Genomic DNA, 22,708 nt, shown 5'->3' with positions numbered 1-22,708 from the left:
CAGACACCGTTCTGGATTGTTTACTTCTTGCTTCTTGCAGGAAGTTCGAAAATGTGCAGTTAGCTGCCGTGCGTGATTGCAAGATAAGATGACCAAGTTGTGGATAAGTAACAGCTAACAGCAAACAGCACTCATAGAAGCACTTGCTAGATGCACGAGCGTGGATGCATGTGCCCGCTTGCTATATAATTGTCTGGGTCAAAGAGGGGCGTGGCATAGCACTCACTATGAGGAAAAAGGATGAGAAGGTATATTTAGTATATTTTTAAGAAGCTTAGTTTAGTATTCAATTAAAAACACAACTAATCACTGCATACCACACAGTTTCAATCAAAGAGAAATGTCCAACAGGCCGTGTCCAGTGCTCATGCAGCTGTTCAAAGGATATCCAGCAGAACAATCACAGCAAACAACACTTATAGAAGCACTCACTAGTTGAACACAAGCTTATGTGTGCGCCCACTTGCTATATACTCATCCGGGTCAAAGAGGGGCATGGCTTAGCTCTTATACACAGTTTCAATCAAAGAGAACAGCCGAGCAGTCCATGTCCAGTGTTCATGCAGCTCTTCACAGGATATCCAGAGCGGATCAAAGACAGAAAACAGCACTCATAGAAGCACTCGCTAGATGCACGCCCACTTGCTATATACTCATCCGGGTCAACAAGTGTGTCCTATTTGAATTAGGTGAATCTAAAAGAGAATAGCAGCATATTGAAGTAGAGGTAAATATTCCAAACTATTTGAGGGTAGTGGCTCTCCAAAGAGACACTGCCACATGGTTAGAGGAAAGCACAGAAGTCCAGCCTTTGGAGAATTTCCCATAGTTTTCTAAAATGGTAGAGGAGCAGATTCAGGCTGCAGATGCTTGCCTAAATGAAGAAGAAAAAGACCAGTTGAGGAAAATATTTATGATATGATATGATAGTTTATTTATATAGCACCTATACACAATGTGTTTCAAAGCGCTTAAATGCAAGGGAGGGAACAAGGGAAAATACAATGACATTCTTACAAGCCATGAACAGTAAGGATTTGAAATTAACTATCGTACTTGGCCTGACGACATTTCAGATAGTGCAAGAGCTAAGACAAGATGAGGGAGGGGGAGAGTGGGAAGGAAATGGAAACAGATAGGTGACTACCATACTATTGATTGATATTTATTTCTATTTCTATTGCGCTCGTACACAAGTGTTTCAGAGCGCGACAAGGCAAGGGAGGGGAACAGGGGAGAACAAAACAGCGATCTTACTAGGCCCAGTGACATTGAGAACGTGCCTGATGACATTTCTGGTAGAGTCAGAGAAAACAAGAGGTGAGGAAGAGGAGTGAAGAAAGGTAGGGGAGGAACAAAACAAGCGACTATCATACTAGGCCTGACGACATTTCAGATAGCGCTGGAGGGGGGTGGGGAGGAAAAAACCAGTAAGGGGAGGGAGAGGAGACAGACGAGGTTGCTATCATACTAGGTCCAGGGACACTTCTGATAGAGTAAGTGCATAGAAGAAAGTAAGGGGAGGATATAGGAAAATGGAGAAGGGAAAGGAGGAGAGAACAGAGAGTTAGCAGTCAAAAGAGTGGAGAAGCAAGAGGGTAGAGTGAATAAAATTGCAGAAGTCAGAAGTAACACATAATGTTGCAAGCTAGGATACAAGATGAAGATGGGAACAGCATGATTCAGGGCCACCATGAGTACAAGATGCAAAGGAAGTCCAGCATGAGAGTTGAGAAGGGGTGACGCACCATGAATGAATGAAGTCCATAAAAGTCAAATCCTGCATTGGCCACACGACAGTGATGGTGAAACCAGAATTTATCAGGACAGGCTCCTGCAGAAGTAGGCTTGAGGGGGTTATGGGGGGAGCAGGGTAGAAGAATCAAGCAAAACAGGCAACACCTGTGTGCGAGAATGGTGGGGGCACAAGGGAACATCACAGGGCTACCAGAGTGGGTGGGGATGGCCTGTGGGGACAGACATGGAGTTCAAACATGTTTTTGCCAAAGATGCCTATGACTTTGGGCTGACTGATTTACATGTTGCCACACTTCCAGAAGAATATGGTAAGGAACCGGTATTTGTGCGACAATGTAGGATGCCCTTGGCATGTCTGGATTCACTGGCTGAAATAATAAAAAATGTGTTATCTAGAGACATCATTCGGCCTATTCAAAGTACATCAAATACTCCCATATTAGGTGTACTAAAACCCAATGGCCAATGGCATTTGTGTGCAGACTTAAAAGAATTGAACAAGAGGGTACCTGTTTCATGATGGCCACTTCCATTTATTGATCAGGGTCTTGAACAGCTGGATACTGGTGTGTACCACTGGCTGAAAACATACAAAATGTATTTGCATTTTCATTTGACAAATCCCAATATGCATGGTCCCGGACACCCTTTGGGTATGTCAATAGTGGGAGTGAGTTTGGGATATTCCTGAGCAAGGCACTCCCAGATGCAGCTGAAAGAGGAACAATAGTTTGTGTGGATGATGTGCTTATAGAAAATGAAGATTTGAAAAGCCATTTCAATGAAATTAGACATATACTCAGCCAGCTGCAGGAGGCTGGGGCAAAGGTAGCTCTACAGAAAGCACAGTGGTGTAGAAAAAGAGTAAACTTCCTAGGCCATGAAGTGACAGAACATGGATTAAACCCAAAAAAGAAAAATGTGGAAGCAATTCAGAAACTAAAAGATCCCACTAATTTGAACATGTTATTATGTCTATTAGGAATGACAAGTTACAGCAGAACATTTTTTAAAATTATGCAGAGATTACACAACCTTTGACGAGGTTACTGAAGCATGGTGCACCCTGGAAATGGGAAATGGAACAACGTGAGGCAGTGGCTAAGTTAAAAGGCTTTTCTAATGAAAGCGCCATGTTTGGTGTATCCAATAAAAAACAGGATCTCTTTGTAGAAACAGGATTTTCAGATCAATGTATGTCAGCTATGATATACCAAAAACAAACACAATGCAAATAACAAAACAATTGCATGTGCCAGTAAGGCATTATCACAGGTAGAGACATAATTTAGTAAATGTGAAAAAGCACTTTTGACCACTGTATAGGCATTGAAACATTTCCATTCCATAATTCAAGGGGAGAGAGTGATTGTTGAAACAAATCACCAGCCTCTTCAGTTCTTGCAAAGTAAAAGGATTAGATCAGGGAATTTGGCCTAGTCAAGAAGCACTTCACTGAAATTAGCACTTCAGGGATTTCCAGTGGAGGTGAGATATAGACAGAAAAAAAGAGCCCAGTGACTTAAGGGCTACCACATTTACATGACTATGCAGCTGTTTGTTCACCTGAAGACACAGAATTAGAAACAAATGTAGGTGAATTTGAGCAATCCCCACACATGGCTTTCAATGAAGAAACATGTAAGGATCTCCCAACCGTGTATGTAGATGGATGTGCATATCACATGGAAGGTAATTCTGAAAAAGAACTGGTGGCAGGAATAGGAAACTGGTAGATTAAATGCGATAGCATCCCGATAGTAAGCATGAGGCTAGGTCCCAAAAGCAGTAACTTTGTAGAAATGGCCATCATTTATAATGTAATATCTACAGCAGTAGAAAATAAACTTAAAGAGATAGTGTTAGTCACTGATTCTGATTACGCACAAACTAGTTTTTTGCAGTATTTACCTGGCTGGAAAGTGAAGGGAATGCTCTCACATAAAAAGAAACCACTGAAACAAGGCAACATGATCCAGGCCATAGACAAACTTGTTTCAGAAAATTTTCTGATCATCCATTGGAGGAAGATACATGGTCAGTTGACAAAGAAGGAAATGGCAAGGCAGATCAATTAGCCAAAATTGGGGCTCTGATGAATGGGTTATTTCTCATTGAATACCTGCTTGGTGAAATCCAGGTGGATGTGATAACACATTCCAAACCTCTGAAACAGTTTTCAGCCGGTGGCACAGTGGAGTTTTGATACGCCTGATCAAGACTTGATTAAGGCACAAAAGGAGCATCTAATCTTGGGCCCATTTTATACCCACATGTTAGATGCAGAACAAAATCCTCTGACTGAAAAGGATTGCAAAGGGAAAGAGGAATTGATGGCGTTATTAAAAATAAAAAAAGATAATTAGTTTACAAGATGGCTTGATGGTTAGGGAATAAGTGTCAGGCCAAATCCAATGGGTAGTGCCTTGGTCATTTTGGGGATTCATTTTACATCATGCCCACATTGCTATAACTGCAGGACACAGAGGTTCCCAGAACATTTTGGGAATGTTAAAAGATTATGCCTATCGGCCACATATGTCACAGGATGTAGAATTCTTCACCAGGGGATACTTAGTGTGTGTGCAATTTCAGCCTGCTTCCCTGACTCACAGAGCACCTTTAATGAAAAGATGTTTGACACTCCCATGAAATATACTCACCATAGCAGGAAAGTAGGTGTAAATATTTTTAAAAATATCAACTTGGAATATAAAGGAGAGATATATAACGTGAGTAACTGTGTATATCTTTATAATGATATGTGAGGAAAGGAGGCATGACATTGGTGAGTACCTAATGGAAATATGAGCACAAGGTATTCAGGAAATAAATAAGTTAATTTAATAACTAAGAGAAAGTGGTATTGTAAATAAGTAAAACATTTCAAAGTATAAGAAAATAAATATAAAAGATGAGAAATGTGGACTGTAGTATAACCACGGTGAGTATGATTAGACATTATTTTTACATTAGATGCTGTGTTGTGATTGGTTGTGTTTGAAATGTATGCCCAGAAAAGTGCTGTGTTATATTCTTGTGCTTATTTTATGTTATTTTCAGATAGTCCTGAAGAGGTGTCCTCACTACATTATCATTTATTTTTACATTTATAGCAGCGCACCAAACCCTCAGGCATCAGGGTGCTAGTTACAGAAAGTGGGAATGTTATTCTTCAAAAGACAGAAAATGAATGTAGCTATAGTCGGCAAATTGGTTCATCATGCATACACTGGTAAAGCAAGGCCTCATGGTATGGGAGGCTACAACAGGCATGCATAATGCAAGGTCAAAATCAAGTAGGTGCATAGACTGTTAAAACCAGGCCTCATTCTCTGGGAGGCTATATCAGGCATGCATAATGCAAAAACAAAATCAAATAGGTGCATAGACTGGTAAAGGCTGGTCTCATGGTACGGGAGGCTACATCAGGTATGCATAATGCAAGGACAAAATCAAGTAGGGGCATAGACTGGGAAAGCCAGGCTTCATGGTATGGGGGGCTAGATCAGGTATGCATAATGGAAGGCCTGATGGATAGAGGGTAACATTAGGTGTACATAAATGCAGAAGATCGACCAAGTTATAGACAATCGCAATATAAAGCCAGCATTGGCCTGCAGAATAAGTCGAATACAGTGCAAGCACATTTATCGGAGAATGCTCCTGAGCGGGTCGAGTTGCTTATATTTGGTGTGAGGCATGGTTGAAAAATATAATGTATCAGCGACGCACTTGGAATGAGTTGGCAGGCTGCATGTACATAAAACGACTGTGGGTGGAACTGGCATGAATAGAACAGTAACAAGTATGGTACGAAGTCGAAATGAAATCAAGTATGGTTCAGGCATGGTCCCGGTGCCACAAGGAGCTGGGAGATATGATCTGATAAAGCAAAGTGCAGGTGCCATGTATAGCCTTAGGGGGAAGGGATTACAAGGTAAGCAACGAGCAGGCCACGAGGATTAAGTACAGTAAGATAGTAAGAGCTACAAGTCGGTTTAACAATCAAGAAGGTTGTAACCGAGTAGCAATTCCAGTCAGGTAGAGATGGTGAGTCCAGGGTAATGGGAGATGGCATTAGAATTAGGAAAGAACAAGTGCATGCATCGCTAAGGAGGGGCATGACCTACCTTAGTATGCAGAATGGGACACCGAGCCGAGTGTTTCAGTAGGGTGGGCATCCCGCTGCAATGCCAGCGGAGACAAGCATACATGAGTGATCAAGGCCTTCAAGTCCTTAACTGTCAGTCCTGGAACCTTGATGTCCTGTGAGGTTCCAGGCTACCTCATCACATTCTGGACCTGCATTGTTGCACACAATACAAGACACATACTACAAATAAACAAATCTATATATATATATATATATATGTATAATGTTTCTTTTTTTAATGTGTGAACATTACAAATTGCATGTTGTTTAATTGTATAGCTTCATTTGATTGCGTTAATTGTTAAAATAGAGGTACAATCGATTTTTTTGTGTGCCCAAGATCACATAGGTGTATTGAAGCGGGACTGATGCATGGTTTGGTTTTTCTGCAGTGATTTTGGTTATGTACCAGCAGGAATAAAATGGAGGGAAGTGTAGGGAGAGGTGACTCTGAATTTCAACAGTGATTCCACATATTAGCTATGGCTCCACAAGGATAAGAGGTTGATCCTAGTAGTGAGACTCATGTATGATACTCAGGCTGAATCTAGTAGATGTCAATACTGTGGATGTGCAAAACTCAGACCTTCCCAAAATAAATTCAAATGTAATATATCATATATCAGTCACAGACTGAATTGTCGTGGACCATACGACTAACATATACTAATTTACCTTATCCATCTAACTTATAACATATTCTCTATAACATTCAGAGCAAATAAGTTCATGAGTGTTGTCTACAAACTTTGGTGCACATTGCTAACTGAATGTTTAGGCATTTGTGGTGTGATAAGTTAATTTGAAGGGCAGGAAGAATAGACATGAAAAGTAGATCTGTTTTGCTGTCTTCATGTGGCTTGAAATGAGTCCATTGCTACGTTTGCAAATTTGGAATGAAGAGCAAGGGAAATATTTACATTATGGGCAGCCTTAGTTCACAAGGTTTAAGCAGCACAGGGCATGCGGGCTGGCTCTCTCCCTCAGGCTCATGGGCCAACAATTGTCTCAGAAAAGATTGCAGTCCCAGGTATTCTTAATCTCTGGCTGACCCTGAGGTCATGTGACAAGTGCTGACAGCTAGGCTGGGGAAAAGTCTTTGTGAGCTATCCTAAGCAGGAAGGGGAGAAGGCAGAGAAAAGAAGATCCAGAGGGCCCCCGTGGGAGTGTTTTGCAATATCCAACCTGAGGGGGAATCCTTAACCTTGCTGTGTCAAGTCACACGCTGAACCAGACATCTTCTAGGTGAGCATGAAAAGTATAATTGAGTTGTGTGTAGCCTAGAGATCACAAATGTAGATATCAATTTTGCACGGGTGTCTACATATAAGGCATCGCAAGGTCGATTTGCTCCCTATTATACTGAAGTGAAGTGTTTTCCCAATGGGGAATTTGTTGCCTAAAATAATAATTGCAAAGGATAGACGTTTTTGCTTCCAGAGCTAAGTGGCTCAATGTTGTTGCACAGTGTTTTCTGCCAAATAAGAGGTGGGAGAGAGAGCTACAGTAATTCTCTGAACTTCTAGAGGGATCATTGCCTGGTGTGGGAGAGAGCAAAATGTGCGCTAAATATTGCTGCTCAAATTGTAAACGTATTGTATTATTCTATCAGAGTGTGAATTAAGCATGGGCAAGTGAACAAAGACACATATCTCTTTAGTGCATTACATGTGCTGTTTTATTTTACTCATGAATCTCAATTACTTATACATTGTTTGCAAAGAAACAAGTCAGCTCTGGTATTTATTTATGTGCCATGGCTTCTTGTGTTATCATGCACGGGTGAAGTAAGTGGTAATTGCATTTTTGCTGCAGGTGGTAATTTACTGTATCACATGTGGTAAAATGCAAAGGAACTGTACAACTGTAAATTGTGTTCTTCTAAGAGGATCTGAATGAAGGTTCATGCTTGGCTTACATGGTAAATGTACTCTGAGATACTGCCAAAAGGGCATAACGTGGTATTGTAAATAAAATACAACAAGGGCATACTAAGTCCATTTATGTGATGCATACTTATATGTACCATTGACTATTATATAGGTTACTGGTTATGCCTTTAACATGCATAATAAAAAATATTTCAAATTTAAATTAGAGTGTTCTAAGTCCAGTACTTGCTTAATGTTATTAACCTCAGTATAAGAACAATTGTTAGACAGTACTCTGAAGTTAGGCACATCACTATACCATGAAATACCAAAAATACCTCTAACAAAATACCTCTAACAATGTTTTAGCAAAACATTTAGTTCATACATGTTTTATGTACACAGCTCTCACCTGTCAGCAATAATTACTATTATATTTTTTTGTCAATTTTTTGTTCTTCCAAATTTGGAATAGCAGGTCTTCAAGCCTTTATGTTGGAACCATTGTACAACGTTCAATAAAGGGGAACATGATTAAACCAGGAACTACTAGAGAAAGGCAATGACTCTGAAGACAACAATCGGGAACCTGTACCAAGTAGGATAGCTGATAGCTTCACTGGGGCCAATGACACCACTTTGAAATGATACCCACATTACCTGAAACACCTGTTGTCAGGAGAATTCAAACTTTAGGGCCTACATAACTGAATAAGATACCCCCACAAAAGCACAAAAGTGCATTACTTTGCAAATAGAATTTAGGGCTGGATGAATTACCCTTTCAATTCTTTTCATGCTGATAGCATGGATGCATATGCTTCAGGGCATTGTTCATCCACGGGTGACTAAAGCATTTCTTTATTAACATGTTTGGTCAAACTGTACTGTACTTTCACCCGCCTGACTGGGTGTATTCTTTGTCATTGGATGGCAATAGCACTTGGCATATATCAATCCATTCACTCAAGCATCTTCATGTGTAATACACATGTATGTAACTTTAGCATGTCTACTTATCAATGTGTATTTATTTCTTCTAATAATAATAATAATTTATTGTGTTTTAGCCCAAAATTTGAACTTTTCATAAAACTTAATATTTCAAATTCCAAAATTAAGATATAAATCGATCAAAACATTTTCCACAATTATACAAAAATACAGGAATACATCATAAGTCATCAAACATTAAACAGAAACAGAAACAGAATAAAATTACATAAAATAAGTATGTCTCTAAATATTAAATGAGCAGATACATGCATGAGCAAGTACATAGATCAAAACAGTACCAAAAATACCATATGAATCAATACCAGCAGCTAAAGAACAGTGATTCTATAATGGTGTTATCAAATCAACAACAGTAAGTTAAGTTGGTAGCAGTAGATGTCTAACATGTGACCACACTCTAAAGAGGGCAAGTTGAGATGATATTGTGTATGAGTTGAGACAATAATCCCAAAATGAGTCTCCAACAATGCTCTCATATCTGTGTACCAGTCTTCCCAGCAAACTCAAGTATAATGGGCCCAATTCAGGGCAAGAGGTAAGCACATGTCTGGCAGTTTCCAGCAGACCTGGTCTCTTACAAATACGGCAGGACCTGTCACTTAAAGCCAAGCCCTGATGTGAACCCATAATGGCAAGAACCTGCAACTGATTGGTTCGCAACCTTAGCAGGATATCCCTCACTGCCGGTTCAGGGCCGAGCAGCAAGTAAGGCAGTGGCCTCCTGTATCTATGAATTACTTTGGGCACAGCCTCGTTCCTGGTCAGCTTTTCAAGGTGGGAGTAATTTTCGCACCAATCCCAATGGTTTAATTTGCGAACAAATGATTTTTTCAGATGGATAAATGGTTGCATTTTCTTTGCGACGTGGACCTAACCAATCTCTAAAAAGAGCGATTCATTGAGATTTTTAAAATTACCTCCCTGCAAAACCTTCTCGACATCATGATTGTTTCCCACTATCGCAAGCAGCTTACATATCAGTGGGGTACAAGATTTTAAATAGAAAACTCACCGGGCACGCTGGGCCATACCTCTCAAAGAGGATAGGCCTGGCTCGAGCCACACATATTTCATAGAACAGGACGGCCCCAGACCTAATACTGGCCACCAGTACTGGCCCTCTAAAATATTGAGCCAATTTAGGTCCTGCATAGCCAGAGCTTCCAGGCCGTAGAGTATGGCTGGGACAAAGCACTGTTGGTATAACTTTACAATACCCACCAGGCTGTACCCCTTATTTCCTCTTGAGAATTTGCAGGCCTGTAGTGTCAGTAGTTTGACTTGTCTTTATTTATGTACAATTATCTGATTATAATTAGGAGATACATCAAACTCCAGGCCCAAATAAGAGTAGGAATCGTCAAACTCTATCAGGCCCAGTCTGTTTCACTTCCCAAACAGGTAGACCCTTTCTACTGATCAACATTATCTCTGTCTTCCTTAAGTTGATAGAAAGACCCAGCTCGGAAGAATACAATGAGAGTTCCTCCAGCATGCTCTTGATGCCCGATAATGTTCTATCAAACAGTATCAGGTAACCTGCGTACAGCATACCTACTATTGGGATAGTCCCTAATTTAGGAGGGCAGTTAGAGGGCAGTTAGACTTTAATCCCATGCGTTGGAGTAAATCAGAGATGTAGAGATTATATAGTGTAGGAGCCGCCACACATCCCTGCTTTACTCCCATGTTAATACTTATGGGTTTGGTCACTGTACCTTTGTTGTTAAGTCTAACCTTGGCACTATTCTCACTGTGTAGTGCTTTTGGAATCTGAATCAACCAGCTGGGACAGTTGAGGCTAGTCATTTAGACCAGACTTTCTCTCTTACTACCTAGTCAAAAGCGCTAGTGAAGTCTACAAAGACCATGTATAGTGTAGCTTCTTTGTTACTCAGTGTGGAATTTATCGATAAATCCAGCACTCTGATGGTATGAGTAGTGCTAGATCCTGGTCTAAATCCAGTCTGAGAGAGATTAAGCACTTGGTTGGCAACTACCCAGGTCTCCAGCTCTCTAAGCACCAGCGTTGCGAAAATCTTGCCCGTAACAAAAGACGGTAGTTAGGTACCTCCTTCCGATCTCCTTTCTTATAGACCGGTATTAAAACCGATCTTTGCCATGTTGGAGGCACAGAGCAAGATCGGCAAACCTGCGCAAAGAGAGTCAGGAGAACCTAGGCCCAATTAGCTGTGTCTTTTTTCAAGGCAGAATTTCTTATTCTTTTTTGGTATCCCTGAGGCTTTCATTGTGATAGTCAAATCTGTTGAGTATTCAATGAAATAGTGGCACACACTTGCCAATTTCAAATCATTATTTTTAAAGCTACTCTTTTATTAGTGCTGCATGTTGATTTACTCACTAAACTGACTTCCTATAATATGTATTTTAATTGTTATTGGTCGATCTAGAATGGTCAAAAGTTGTGGCTTAACTGTGAAGTCACTTTGTAAAATGGTGCCCAAGTTGACCTGTTGGACTTGCACTATCCTCATTGTCACTTTTTCTCAGAGGCCTGCATCAAACTTTGTGTGTTTCAGTGACATTTTATGGGAGCCCAGGGATGCCTGGAATGGATAATTAAAATGCCTCATTGCCGATACCTTCTAAATTTAGATGCAAGCATCATCCATGTTATATATCCTCTCAACTGCTGACACCATCTTGTGGCATACAGAGCATATGCTTGGTGAATTCACAGGAGACATGGAACCAAACCACTTTAAGTTATCATTGCATGTATTGTATATTCCATCTGCGCAGCATTTCCGATATCCTGAGGACATTATATTGGATATCGCAGTATAAAAGATATCGAAAGAACATGGAATAATTAAGACTTTTTTAATAAGCATATATGTTTTTTTAATGAAAAAAGTGAACTTTACAATTTTCATAATTGGACTCATTGCTACTACATTATTTTGTTTTACTCCTCTAGTTTCTGGTTGTTCCTCAACCATTACCTGCTCTTTTAAATTATGACCTGAAGATGAAAGAAACACAACGTATTTAATTGCAAATGGAAGAGCTAATCTGTGGGCATCTGTGTCCATTCGATGTGCGTAGAGTAATTATTTATAATATTATTTCAACTAGCAACTACATTGCATTCAGACATAAAATATTGTACACCCAATAACTACATTTTTTAAACTAATCTGACATTTCCTGCCAATTTGAGCACTGTTCTACTAACAAATTGGCCAATTGAACCCAGTATGTATGAGTGATGATAGGTTGCTGTTTCAATTGCAAACAATTGCAAACAATGAAACATTCAGTAACAATTTCTAATGGGTACTGATGCATTTGACACGCTGCTTTTCTCACACTCATAATCTCTGTCCTGGCTTTGTCAAAGCTTTTGTAGTGCTCACATAGCATATATTTCCACAACATCATGTATGTGTTGTTCGTGAAACTGGCAGAGAATCCAAACACTGAAACAATGGCAATACCAAAGTGGCCCGAACATATGTGGCCCTCGTCCAACTAAGGCTACCACAGATAATATCCAACCTGTGTTGTCTTTGATGCAGTGGTAAAGTGGGATTCTGAGAGGCAGTTTGAAAACACAGAATTGTCACTCCCTTTAATAGACTTTATTAGCAGTTTTAACATTGTGGTTAGGTAGGTGGGAGCCTGCAATATTTGCATGCACCAAAACACCACATATTGACAATTGAAAAGGGACTATTCTTTACTTTTAAAAGTATACTGAAATATAATAGCAAGCAAGGAATGTAAATGTGTGAGGTTTTGGAGATTTGTGGTAGGAGCAATGTGTGTTGTGTCACTAGCTTGCATTGAGTATCACACTCAACATTTTGGATCTATTCAAAGCACGTTTAGCTGTACTGAGAAAACAAGACACTTGTATTTGAGAGAAGGTGTACAATGTTAAACATGCCAACTTTTACAGTAGTCATAAGGTACCATGTGACAATGGAAATTCACATTTCTTATTAATACAAGAGCGTGCGCTACGGTGAGTTCTCTCACTTTTACTGTAATGTACCTGATGCTAGTGTGTCAGCTAATGGTTAGACAAATATGAAGATCAGTTTTCTAAAGGAGATGCCTTTGACAATAATGTTCTGTTACTGCCTAGGCCATGTAGTTGGCAAGGTGTTGCATTAGAAATTAAAACATTGTGAAGATGTCATGGAAACAACTACTCATAGATGCCACTACAACCTTCCATGCACCATCTTAGCTCAATGTTGTAATCACATTATTTCTGTACATTGGGCCTCATTACGACCCTTGCGGAAATGGAAAAATGATGGCGGAAATGCAATACCGCCATCGAACACCGCTCGTTGCGATCATGACCCGTCACCGTAAAGTACGATGCCATTAGCGACACCGCAGTGAACGGCAACGCTAACTGCACCAAGTACGCGCACGCGCGCCTTGCAAAACCGGAATCACCGCCATGGCGCAACGGTACGCGAATTCTGACCCTAGCGGACATGTACTGAACGCCATCAAGAACGTCGTAAAGTACCATTCCGCCATGGCGAGAAATACGGCAACGCGAACCAACCGTAAATGGCCCACTGAGTGCCTGTACTCCACTCCCTGGCCTCATTGCACAACTCCTGGCAGGCGCAATGTACTCACACTATGCAACCAGTGAAATCCACAATCCACCCATGCATGCCAACGTAGAAAAGCATGCAGGGGCTCAAAGCGCCCCGTGAGTGGGCATCCATGTACGGCATGTCACCATAGCCGTACTGACGCAGCACAGGCATGTGAAGGTACAATACATCAAACTGAAAATCAAGAACACATGACACAAAACAACAGTAGTCCCCCATCGCTTGCCACCAGCGCAAGGCAACATCCAAAACAGCATCCTGAGGGGGATTGCACCAGCCCTGTACTCATGCCAGTAAACAAACCAACCATCAGCAGAAGCATGTACCACACAAGTCGGCAGAGTGACTGAGCAGCCAGGCTCATCCCAAGAGGGGCCGATGGGAGCTGCAGGGCACAGATGGCATCAATACAGAAGCAATTCCAATGGACATGACCCCAGTCCCCCTCCAACAAACGCACGCAAACACAGTCACCTGTGACCAGCCACATTCTGAACAACCCATCATTCCACCAATCGACCTGGCTGACAGGCACCAGTCGGCCAAAAGCCAATCCCCCGCCCCTGAACAGCACATCATGTAAACAGTCACAATGGCAGCCCCTATCCGTGACCATACTGTGCTACGTAGGCAAACGCGGCCAGTACTGTACCACACAACTCAACTCAGAAGGCGGAACACAATGCAGATCATCACGCAATACATACCGCCACAAAGCGAAAATCGCCACATCACCTGCAAAGAACAACGCAACACGACAAATATCGGAATACAATTTAAATGCACATCCAAATGACAAAGGCCCCACAGCAATTTGCAAAATACCACCAAAACAACCATCATCACCGAGGGCTGCATCTGCAATAATTGACCGGCTTCCACTTGTGTGACGCCCTGTACCATCATGGCACACAGGGCCTACATCAACGTTCCAAAAGGCAACATGGAAGCGGCAAGAACCGCAGGTCCGTCCCATGAGGCAGGCACTAGTCGAGCTGAAAGGCCGAAATGTTGCACCTAGCCACCAGTACAGCGTAAGGGCATGTGGCCCATTGGCGATCGTCCCATAAGATCGAAATGGTGCTCCACTGATTCACCCGAAGCTGCAGGAGTCGAGAGTAAAAACCATCTGGAGGAGTGGCGTAGAGATGGCATCTGCAATAGGGCAGGAGATACCTGTCACCCAAAAGAAACACAAATTAACCGATTGCATTACGGGACTCATGATGCATTACAATCTTCATTCAACACACCAAATCCACACCCATATGCATGCTAGCCCACTCCAAAGGAATATACACACCCCTAAATCAGTATCGAATCATAACGAAACCAATCGAGCTAAATACACCATTGTCAACGTCGGTTACTGTGCATGCGTCCGTCAAGATAGAACCCATGACATGGGATTAGTAACGTGCCTAGACACAAGTGTATGAAGGCGCGTCGAGACAGGGAGGATCCGACAAGGGCAGATAGACGTATGTCCCACTATGGCAGCCTTGCATCACATAACGCAGGGGAAGGGGAGTGAATCAAAAAACCCATGTACATGGCAGACCCTAAACGGAATCATCAGTCCATGCATCCATTCATCATTCCCTCATCCCGCAATGAAAACGCATGAATATTCACTCACATAATATGTGAAACTTCCATCGCGTCTGTGCGTAATGCAGTCCGCAAAAACCACTGTGCCCCTGGCCGGATCTGTAGTGTTGTGAAGCAAGATGGATTTGGGAACGTCCTGCCTTATCGTCCACTACGCTGTTGCGCATCCCATTCAATTCATATCATTCATTGCCTGCTCGTTATGGGCCATGTCCCAAGGACATTCTACAATAGAACGTTACATTTCCAGCCAGACCTGTGGGCGTATCCTCGCCGCTACTTCAAAACCCAAAATGCTGGCCTTCGAATTCCTCACTTGCAACATTACGTCGAAAAGGCTTCTGTGAACGCTTGCATTCACAATTACATCAATGTAGTGCGGCTGTGTGTCATGATGCTAACTGGCTGCAATCACAAATGGCACGCCACGCCCGTCGGTGAAGTACGTTTCTGTGCTGCATGAGGGTCGGCCATCGATCGAGCCCTACATACCACTGACTCTTCACAGGTATGTAAGCGGCTGCAATCATAGCATGTGTAACAATGGGAGCATAGCATGAAAATCAGTCAAAGTACATCACACTGCCATCGGGATTTGACACATGATTCAAATCCCAAGATGCCATGCGGCCAAATGCAGCCTCACGTGCGGGACGTGCTCGGCCAGAAGGGATTGCATCTGCCACAGATTCATTCAATCAGCACAGGTGGAGGCCATACAGGCCGACAGCACATATATTGCAGACCCAAACCCCTCCCACAACCACTCCCACTCCAAAATGCTACCGGCAGGACTAGCGATGTTGGGCCTGGGGTACCAGATAGCACTGCAAGTGCTACAACTACAAGAAGACGACGAACAACAACAGGTACAACAACCGGGCGCACAGGGGAGACGGAGGAGAAGGAGGAGGAGGAGGGCAAGGCAGGGTCAGCAAGGCCCACAAGCACTGCCACTACCACCACGCAGGCGGCCCGCAATCCCACGCCTCCGAGCCGATCCGTTCAACCTCACTGCTGAGCAGATCCACACCCTCTACCGTTTGGACCGGGACACCATAATCGCCATTGTGGACATGACACATGCTGACCTCGTGAGCATGATAGATAGCCCAACCGCCATCCCACCCCTACTGAAGGTGGTGTCTGCACTCCACTTCCTGGCCACAGGCACCTACCAGCACACAGTGGGACAGTTGCATGGCATTTCACAGCCACTGTTCTCACGGACACTCTTCCAAGTGCACGATGCCCTCCTGAAGCACGCCGACGACCACATCACACTACCACGCACGTACCAGGAGATTACCAACGCTAAAGTGGGATTCCATGCACTTGGCGGCATCCCGGGTTGCATTGGTGCCATCGACTGCACCCATGTTGAATTGGTTGTCCCACATGCCATGGAGGTCCAGTACCGCAACCGGAAGCAATTTCATTCAATCAATGTGCAAATGGTGTGTGACTCCAACAAGATATTTACGCATTGTTGTGCCAGATTTCCAGGATCTACCCATGATTCTATGGTCCTGAGGAACACAAGAATACCACGCTACATGGAGCGACACGCAGGGCACAGATCCTGGCTACTCGGTGAGTCTCATTCCATGCATGACATCGTGGCCCATTTGATGCGTCAATGACCTTGCAGGGGGGGGGGGGCTACTTAGCACTATCATTCCACTGACACCCTTTATTCGTCTCATACAGGTGATGCCGGGTATCCACTGAAGAGATGGCTCCTTACACCAATCCGGAACCCACAGAACGAGCATGAGGAGGACTACAACCATGCCCACTCACGTACCCGTGTGGTCATTGAACAGGCATTCGGCCTACTGAAGGCTCGTTTCCGCAGCCTCAGCAGGTCTGGCGGGGCACTCATGTACAGCCATGAGAAGGTTTCTAAGATGGTCATGGCATGTGTCATGCTGCACAACATGTGCATACGTAGGAATGTGCCCATGCCCCCTGACGCTGTACTGCATGCACCTGAAGATGATGATGATGATGAGGGTGGGGATGTGGAGGCACCTCAAGGAGTCCATGAGGCACAGGATGTACGTGCAATCCGACAGAGCATCATAGATGCATGCTTCTAGCAACCACGCATGGTGCCTATTACACGGAAAGGGGACCTGTGGCACTGTGTGTGTGTAGTACAGGCACATTGTGGACTGTACGCCTATGAAGGCCTCGTACGCAAATATCAATGTCCACACATGTAATTGGATGATAATGAGGTGCTGTATTGTTAATGTGATTTGATTTATACACCCTATGGACCCGCCACCCAGTGAAGCCCAACACACCCCCTCCACCCTACTACCTCCCCCCCCAACACCAGTGTCCAAATATGCATGCTGTCCGTGGGTAGACGCTATTGCAAGCCCCCTCTACGGGTATCAGGGGCACCCCTGCCCGTGGAGCGCAGGTTCCTGCCAGATCTGCGTTGGGGGCTGCCCTGGACGGAACTTGCCACGGATGATGTCTCTGCCTGCTCGCGTCCATGCATGTCTCTGAGGGTTTGTGAGAGCTCCGAGAGCACACGGCGCACAGCAGCAAGTTCAGCACAAACGTCTTTGGACGTCGCATGCAGTTCCCCCCTCAGGCTCTCGGTGCTTCTCTCCATTTCTCCCCTGAGGCTCTCACTACTTTTCTCTATTTGTGCCCTGAGTGTCTCGGTGGATGTTTCCATGGCTGCCCTGGAACCCCCGCATTCATTTGCATGGTCCTTGAGTAGCGTGGACGCTTCCTGCTGTTGCTCGATCAGCAGGTCGAGGGACTGTTGCCTCTGCTGGGCCATGGACATTTGCGGTGGTGTGACAGGGGGGCTGCTCAACACATGTTGCCTTGGCACAGGACTTGTGGGGGTTGGCCAGTCGTCGTCTTCAGGGTGCCCCTGCGTGGTTTCGTCATGGTGTAGGGGATGGAACATGCAGGGGGATTGGGAAAGGTCATGGATGGTACCTACGTCGCCAGCACTGTTTTCCGTGTCGGAGCATGCTGGCATGACAGCTGTGTCACCTATGGTGCTGCTACCACCAGAGGCAGTGCCATCAGATACGTTCTTTGGGGGGACCTGTGGTGCTGGGGTTGTGGACTTGCTGGCTGCTGGGGTGCCTGTTGCAGTCCCCTCCAGTGTGCTGCCACTTGATTCCTGCTGCTGCCGTGTCTTGATCCTTGCACCTGAGGTGGAGGCTCTTGGGACGTTGGTCCTGGCCCTCTTTGCAGGCGTGCTGGTAGGGGTGTCCTGCAGCTCGTCGTTGGTATCGGACCCTGTGGTGGAGTAAAGAGGGGCGAGCGTTAGTTATGGGTCTGTCGGATTTGGAATGGCAACGTATCAAATGCATTGGGGTGGTACATGAGGCTGATTTGGGACTGGGCCTTGGAGGTGGTCTCATTTTCGTGTGGATTGAGGATGCATTCATTTGGCTGCCTGCAGTTAGGGGGTGCATGCTGCACATGTAGGGGTTGTTTATGGCTTCTTGATTGATTTGTTTGTTCATTCTGACTTTTAGAGGGCGCTGTCAGGGCAAAGTATGTATTGCACTATGGGGTCACATGGTACTGCACATGTTCGTGGTTTGTGGATTTCGCATTGTTTCTCTTGGCCAACCTACCTGATTCTCCGGATGTCGGCACTCCTTTCTCCATCCCTCCGACTCCCTCTATGCTCTCCATTCCTATGGTGGAGGCGCAGATTTCCTCCCAGGGGGTCAACTTGATGGGCGACTCTGAACCCCCCCCGGTAGCTGTGGCGATGTTCCTGTTCGCAGAAAGTATGCTGCGTACGCGGATCCGCAGGTCGTCCCACCGCTTGCGACATTGCTGTGGCGTGCGGGGTGTTGTCCCCACCGCACTTACGCGCTGTGCCACCAGGGCCCATATGGCCTTCTTGTTGGCAAGGGCCGTCCTGGTCATTTGACTGGAGAAGACGACGGCGGAATTTTCCTGGAGGGTCTCGGTGAGCACGGTCAGTTCCTCTCGGGAGAAGTGTACCTGCCGCTTGCGGTCACACGCTTTCTTGGCTACCTTTCCCATATTTATTTTTTTAACTGGGGTTGCTAACGGGTTGGGATGTGTGTCAGGGTCGGATTTTTTATGGTTGTGTTGGGATTCGGATTTTATAGTTGTGCGGCGTGCTGTTTCCCGTTCCGGCCACATGCTTTTACTTCCGTTTCCGTATATTTACGGTGGCCGTAATTTGCGGTGCACGCTCGTTACGGTGACCGCTCATTACGGTGACCGCTAAGATGGGTGGCGGTATTGCACCTGGTGCAGCGTGCGGCGGCGGTAAGGGCCGTTTTGGGGTCATTTCCGCCATCGCAGCCTTTCGGATTCCGCCATGGCGTAATGCTCGTGCCCGATGGGTCGTGATTGGCCGCACTTTGCTCCTTCGTGCAATGGCGGAAACGCTATTTACGCTGTTGCGGTCCGGTCAGTCACTTTCCGCCAGGGTCGTAATGAGGCCCATTGTGTTCTTGTTCCTAGTTGCTTATCAAAGTTGTACTGGGTTCAGAGACATTTCACAATCTGTCAACCCACATCATTAGACATCTTTACAAGTTGTGTGTCATGCTGTGCAAAGACAGATGGTCAAAATACACAATAGCAAAGGAACCTATAATACAAAACAAAGGGGGGTCTGGGAATCTCTCTACCAGCACGAACACAGCCTAATGACCTGTTCTTGGTTGAATAACCCCTGGGAGAGACTCTACCAAGTCTTTAGCTCACTGTCCCTTTCACAGAGAAGAAATTTCCCTGCATATCAGCCTTTGTCCTGCCCAGGGGCAGTCCAGCGCCGAAATGCTAGGCAATTCTCCTCTGAACAAGAGTACCATCAGTAACCCCATACACATGTTTCAGCCTTGTTGGGCATCATCAGTGAGGTGAAACTGTTGCCTCTCTAAGAACAGTGAGCAAGGGGTCCACGTCTGGATCGCCCTGTTAACTTAGGGTGAAACCCAAAGTTAATTTATTCAAAACAAAGGGGGGTCTGGGAATCTCTCTACCAGCACGAACACAGCCTAATGACCTGTTCTTGGGTGAATAACTCCTGGGAGAGACTCTACCAAGTCTTTAGCTCACTGTCCCTTTCACAGAGAAGAAATTTCCCTGCATATCAGCCTTTGTCCTGCCCAGGGGCAGTCCAGCGCCGAAATGCTAGGCAATTCTCCTCTGAACAAGAGTACCATCAGTAACCCCATACACATGTTTCAGCCTTGTTGGGCATCATCAGTGAGGTGAAACTGTTGCCTCTCTAAGAACAGTGAGCAAGGGGTCCACGTCTGGATCGCCCTGTTAACTTAGGGTGAAACCCAAAGTTAATTTATTCAAAACAAAGGGGGGTCTGGGAATCTCTCTACCAGCACGAACACAGCCTAATGACCTGTTCTTGGGTGAATAACCCCTGGGAGAGACTCTACCAAGTCTTTAGCTCACTGTCCCTTTCACAGAGAAGAAATTTCCCTGCATATCAGCCTTTGTCCTGCCCAGGGGCAGTCCAGCGCCGAAATGCTAGGCAATTCTCCTCTGAACAAGAGTACCATCAGTAACCCCATACACATGTTTCAGCCTTGTTGGGCATCATCAGTGAGGTGAAACTGTTGCCTCTCTAAGAACAGTGAGCAAGGGGTCCACGTCTGGATCGCCCTGTTAACTTAGGGTGAAACCCAAAGTTAATTTATTCAAAACAAAGGGGGGTCTGGGAATCTCTCTACCAGCACGAACACAGCCTAATGACCTGTTCTTGGGTGAATAACCCCTGGGAGAGACTCTACCAAGTCTTTAGCTCACTGTCCCTTTCACAGAGAAGAAATTTCCCTGCATATCAGCCTTTGTCCTGCCCAGGGGCAGTCCAGCGCCGAAATGCTAGGCAATTCTCCTCTGAACAAGAGTACCATCAGTAACCCCATACACATGTTTCAGCCTTGTTGGGCATCATCAGTGAGGTGAAACTGTTGCCTCTCTAAGAACAGTGAGCAAGGGGTCCACGTCTGGATCGCCCTGTTAACTTAGGGTGAAACCCAAAGTTAATTTATTCAAAACAAAGGGGGGTCTGGGAATCTCTCTACCAGCACGAACACAGCCTAATGACCTGTTCTTGGGTGAATAACCCCTGGGAGAGACTCTACCAAGTCCTTAGCTCACTGTCCCTTTCACAGAGAAGAAATTTCCCTGCATATCAGCCTTTGTCCTGCCCAGGGGCAGTCCAGCGCCGAAATGCTAGGCAATTCTCCTCTGAACAAGAGTACCATCAGTAACCCCATACAAATGTTTCAGCCTTGTTGGGCATCATCAGTGAGGTGAAACTGTTGCCTCTCTAAGAACAGTGAGCAAGGGGTCCACGTCTGGATCGCCCTGTTAACTTAAGGTGAAACCCAAAGTTAATTTATTCAAAACAAAGGGGGGTCTGGGAATCTCTCTACCAGCACGAACACAGCCTAATGACCTGTTCTTGGGTGAATAACCCCTGGGAGAGACTCTACCAAGTCTTTAGCTCACTGTCCCTTTCACAGAGAAGAAATTTCCCTGCATATCAGCCTTTGTCCTGCCCAGGGGCAGTCCAGCGCCGAAATGCTAGGCAATTCTCCTCTGAACAAGAGTACCATCAGTAACCCCATACACATGTTTCAGCCTTGTTGGGCATCATCAGTGAGGTGAAACTGTTGCCTCTCTAAGAACAGTGAGCAAGGGCTCCACGTCTGGATCGCCCTGTTAATCTTAGGGTGAAACCCAAAGTTAATTTATTCAAAACAAAGGGGGGTCTGGGAATCTCTCTACCAGCACTCTTAGGGTGAAACCCAAAGTTAATTTATTCAAAACAAAGGGGGGTCTGGGAATCTCTCTACCAGCACTTTTTCTTAGGGTGAAACCCAAAGTTAATTTATTCAAAACAAAGGGGTGTCTGGGAATCTCTCTACCAGCACTTTTTCTTAGGGTGAAAACCAAAGTTAATTTAGAGATTCCCAGACCCCCCTTTGTTTTGAATAAATTAACTTTGGGTTTCACCCTAAGTTAATAGGGCGATCCAGACGTGGACCCCTTGCTCACTGTTCTTAGAGAGGCAACAGTTTCACCTCACTGATGATGCCCAACAAGGCTGAAACATGTGTATGGGGTTACTGATGGTACTCTTGTTCAGAGGAGAATTGCCTAGCATTTCGGCGCTGGACTGCCCCTGGGCAGGACAAAGGCTGATATGCAGGGAAATTTCTTCTCTGTGAAAGGGACAGTGAGCTAAAGACTTGGTAGAGTCTCTCCCAGGGGTTATTCACCCAAGAACAGGTCATTAGGCTGTGTTCGTGCTGGTAGAGAGATTCCCAGACCCCCCTTTGTTTTGAATAAATTAACTTTGGGTTTCACCCTAAGTTAATAGGGCGATCCAGACGTGGACCCCTTGCTCACTGTTCTTAGAGAGGCAACAGTTTCACCTCACTGATGATGCCCAACAAGGCTGAAACATGTGTATGGGGTTACTGATGGTACTCTTGTTCAGAGGAGAATTGCCTAGCATTTCGGCGCTGGACTGCCCCTGGGCAGGACAAAGGCTGATATGCAGGGAAATTTCTTCTCTGTGAAAGGGACAGTGAGCTAAAGACTTGGTAGAGTCTCTCCCAGGGGTTATTCACCCAAGAACAGGTCATTAGGCTGTGTTCGTGCTGGTAGAGAGATTCCCA

The sequence above is a fragment of the Ambystoma mexicanum genome, chromosome 2q (assembly GCF_040938575.1).
Source record: "Ambystoma mexicanum isolate Mex_15411 chromosome 2q, UKY_AmexF1_1, whole genome shotgun sequence".
Classification (NCBI taxonomy): Eukaryota; Metazoa; Chordata; class Amphibia; order Caudata; family Ambystomatidae; genus Ambystoma; species Ambystoma mexicanum.
This window is presented reverse-complemented; position numbering follows the sequence as displayed.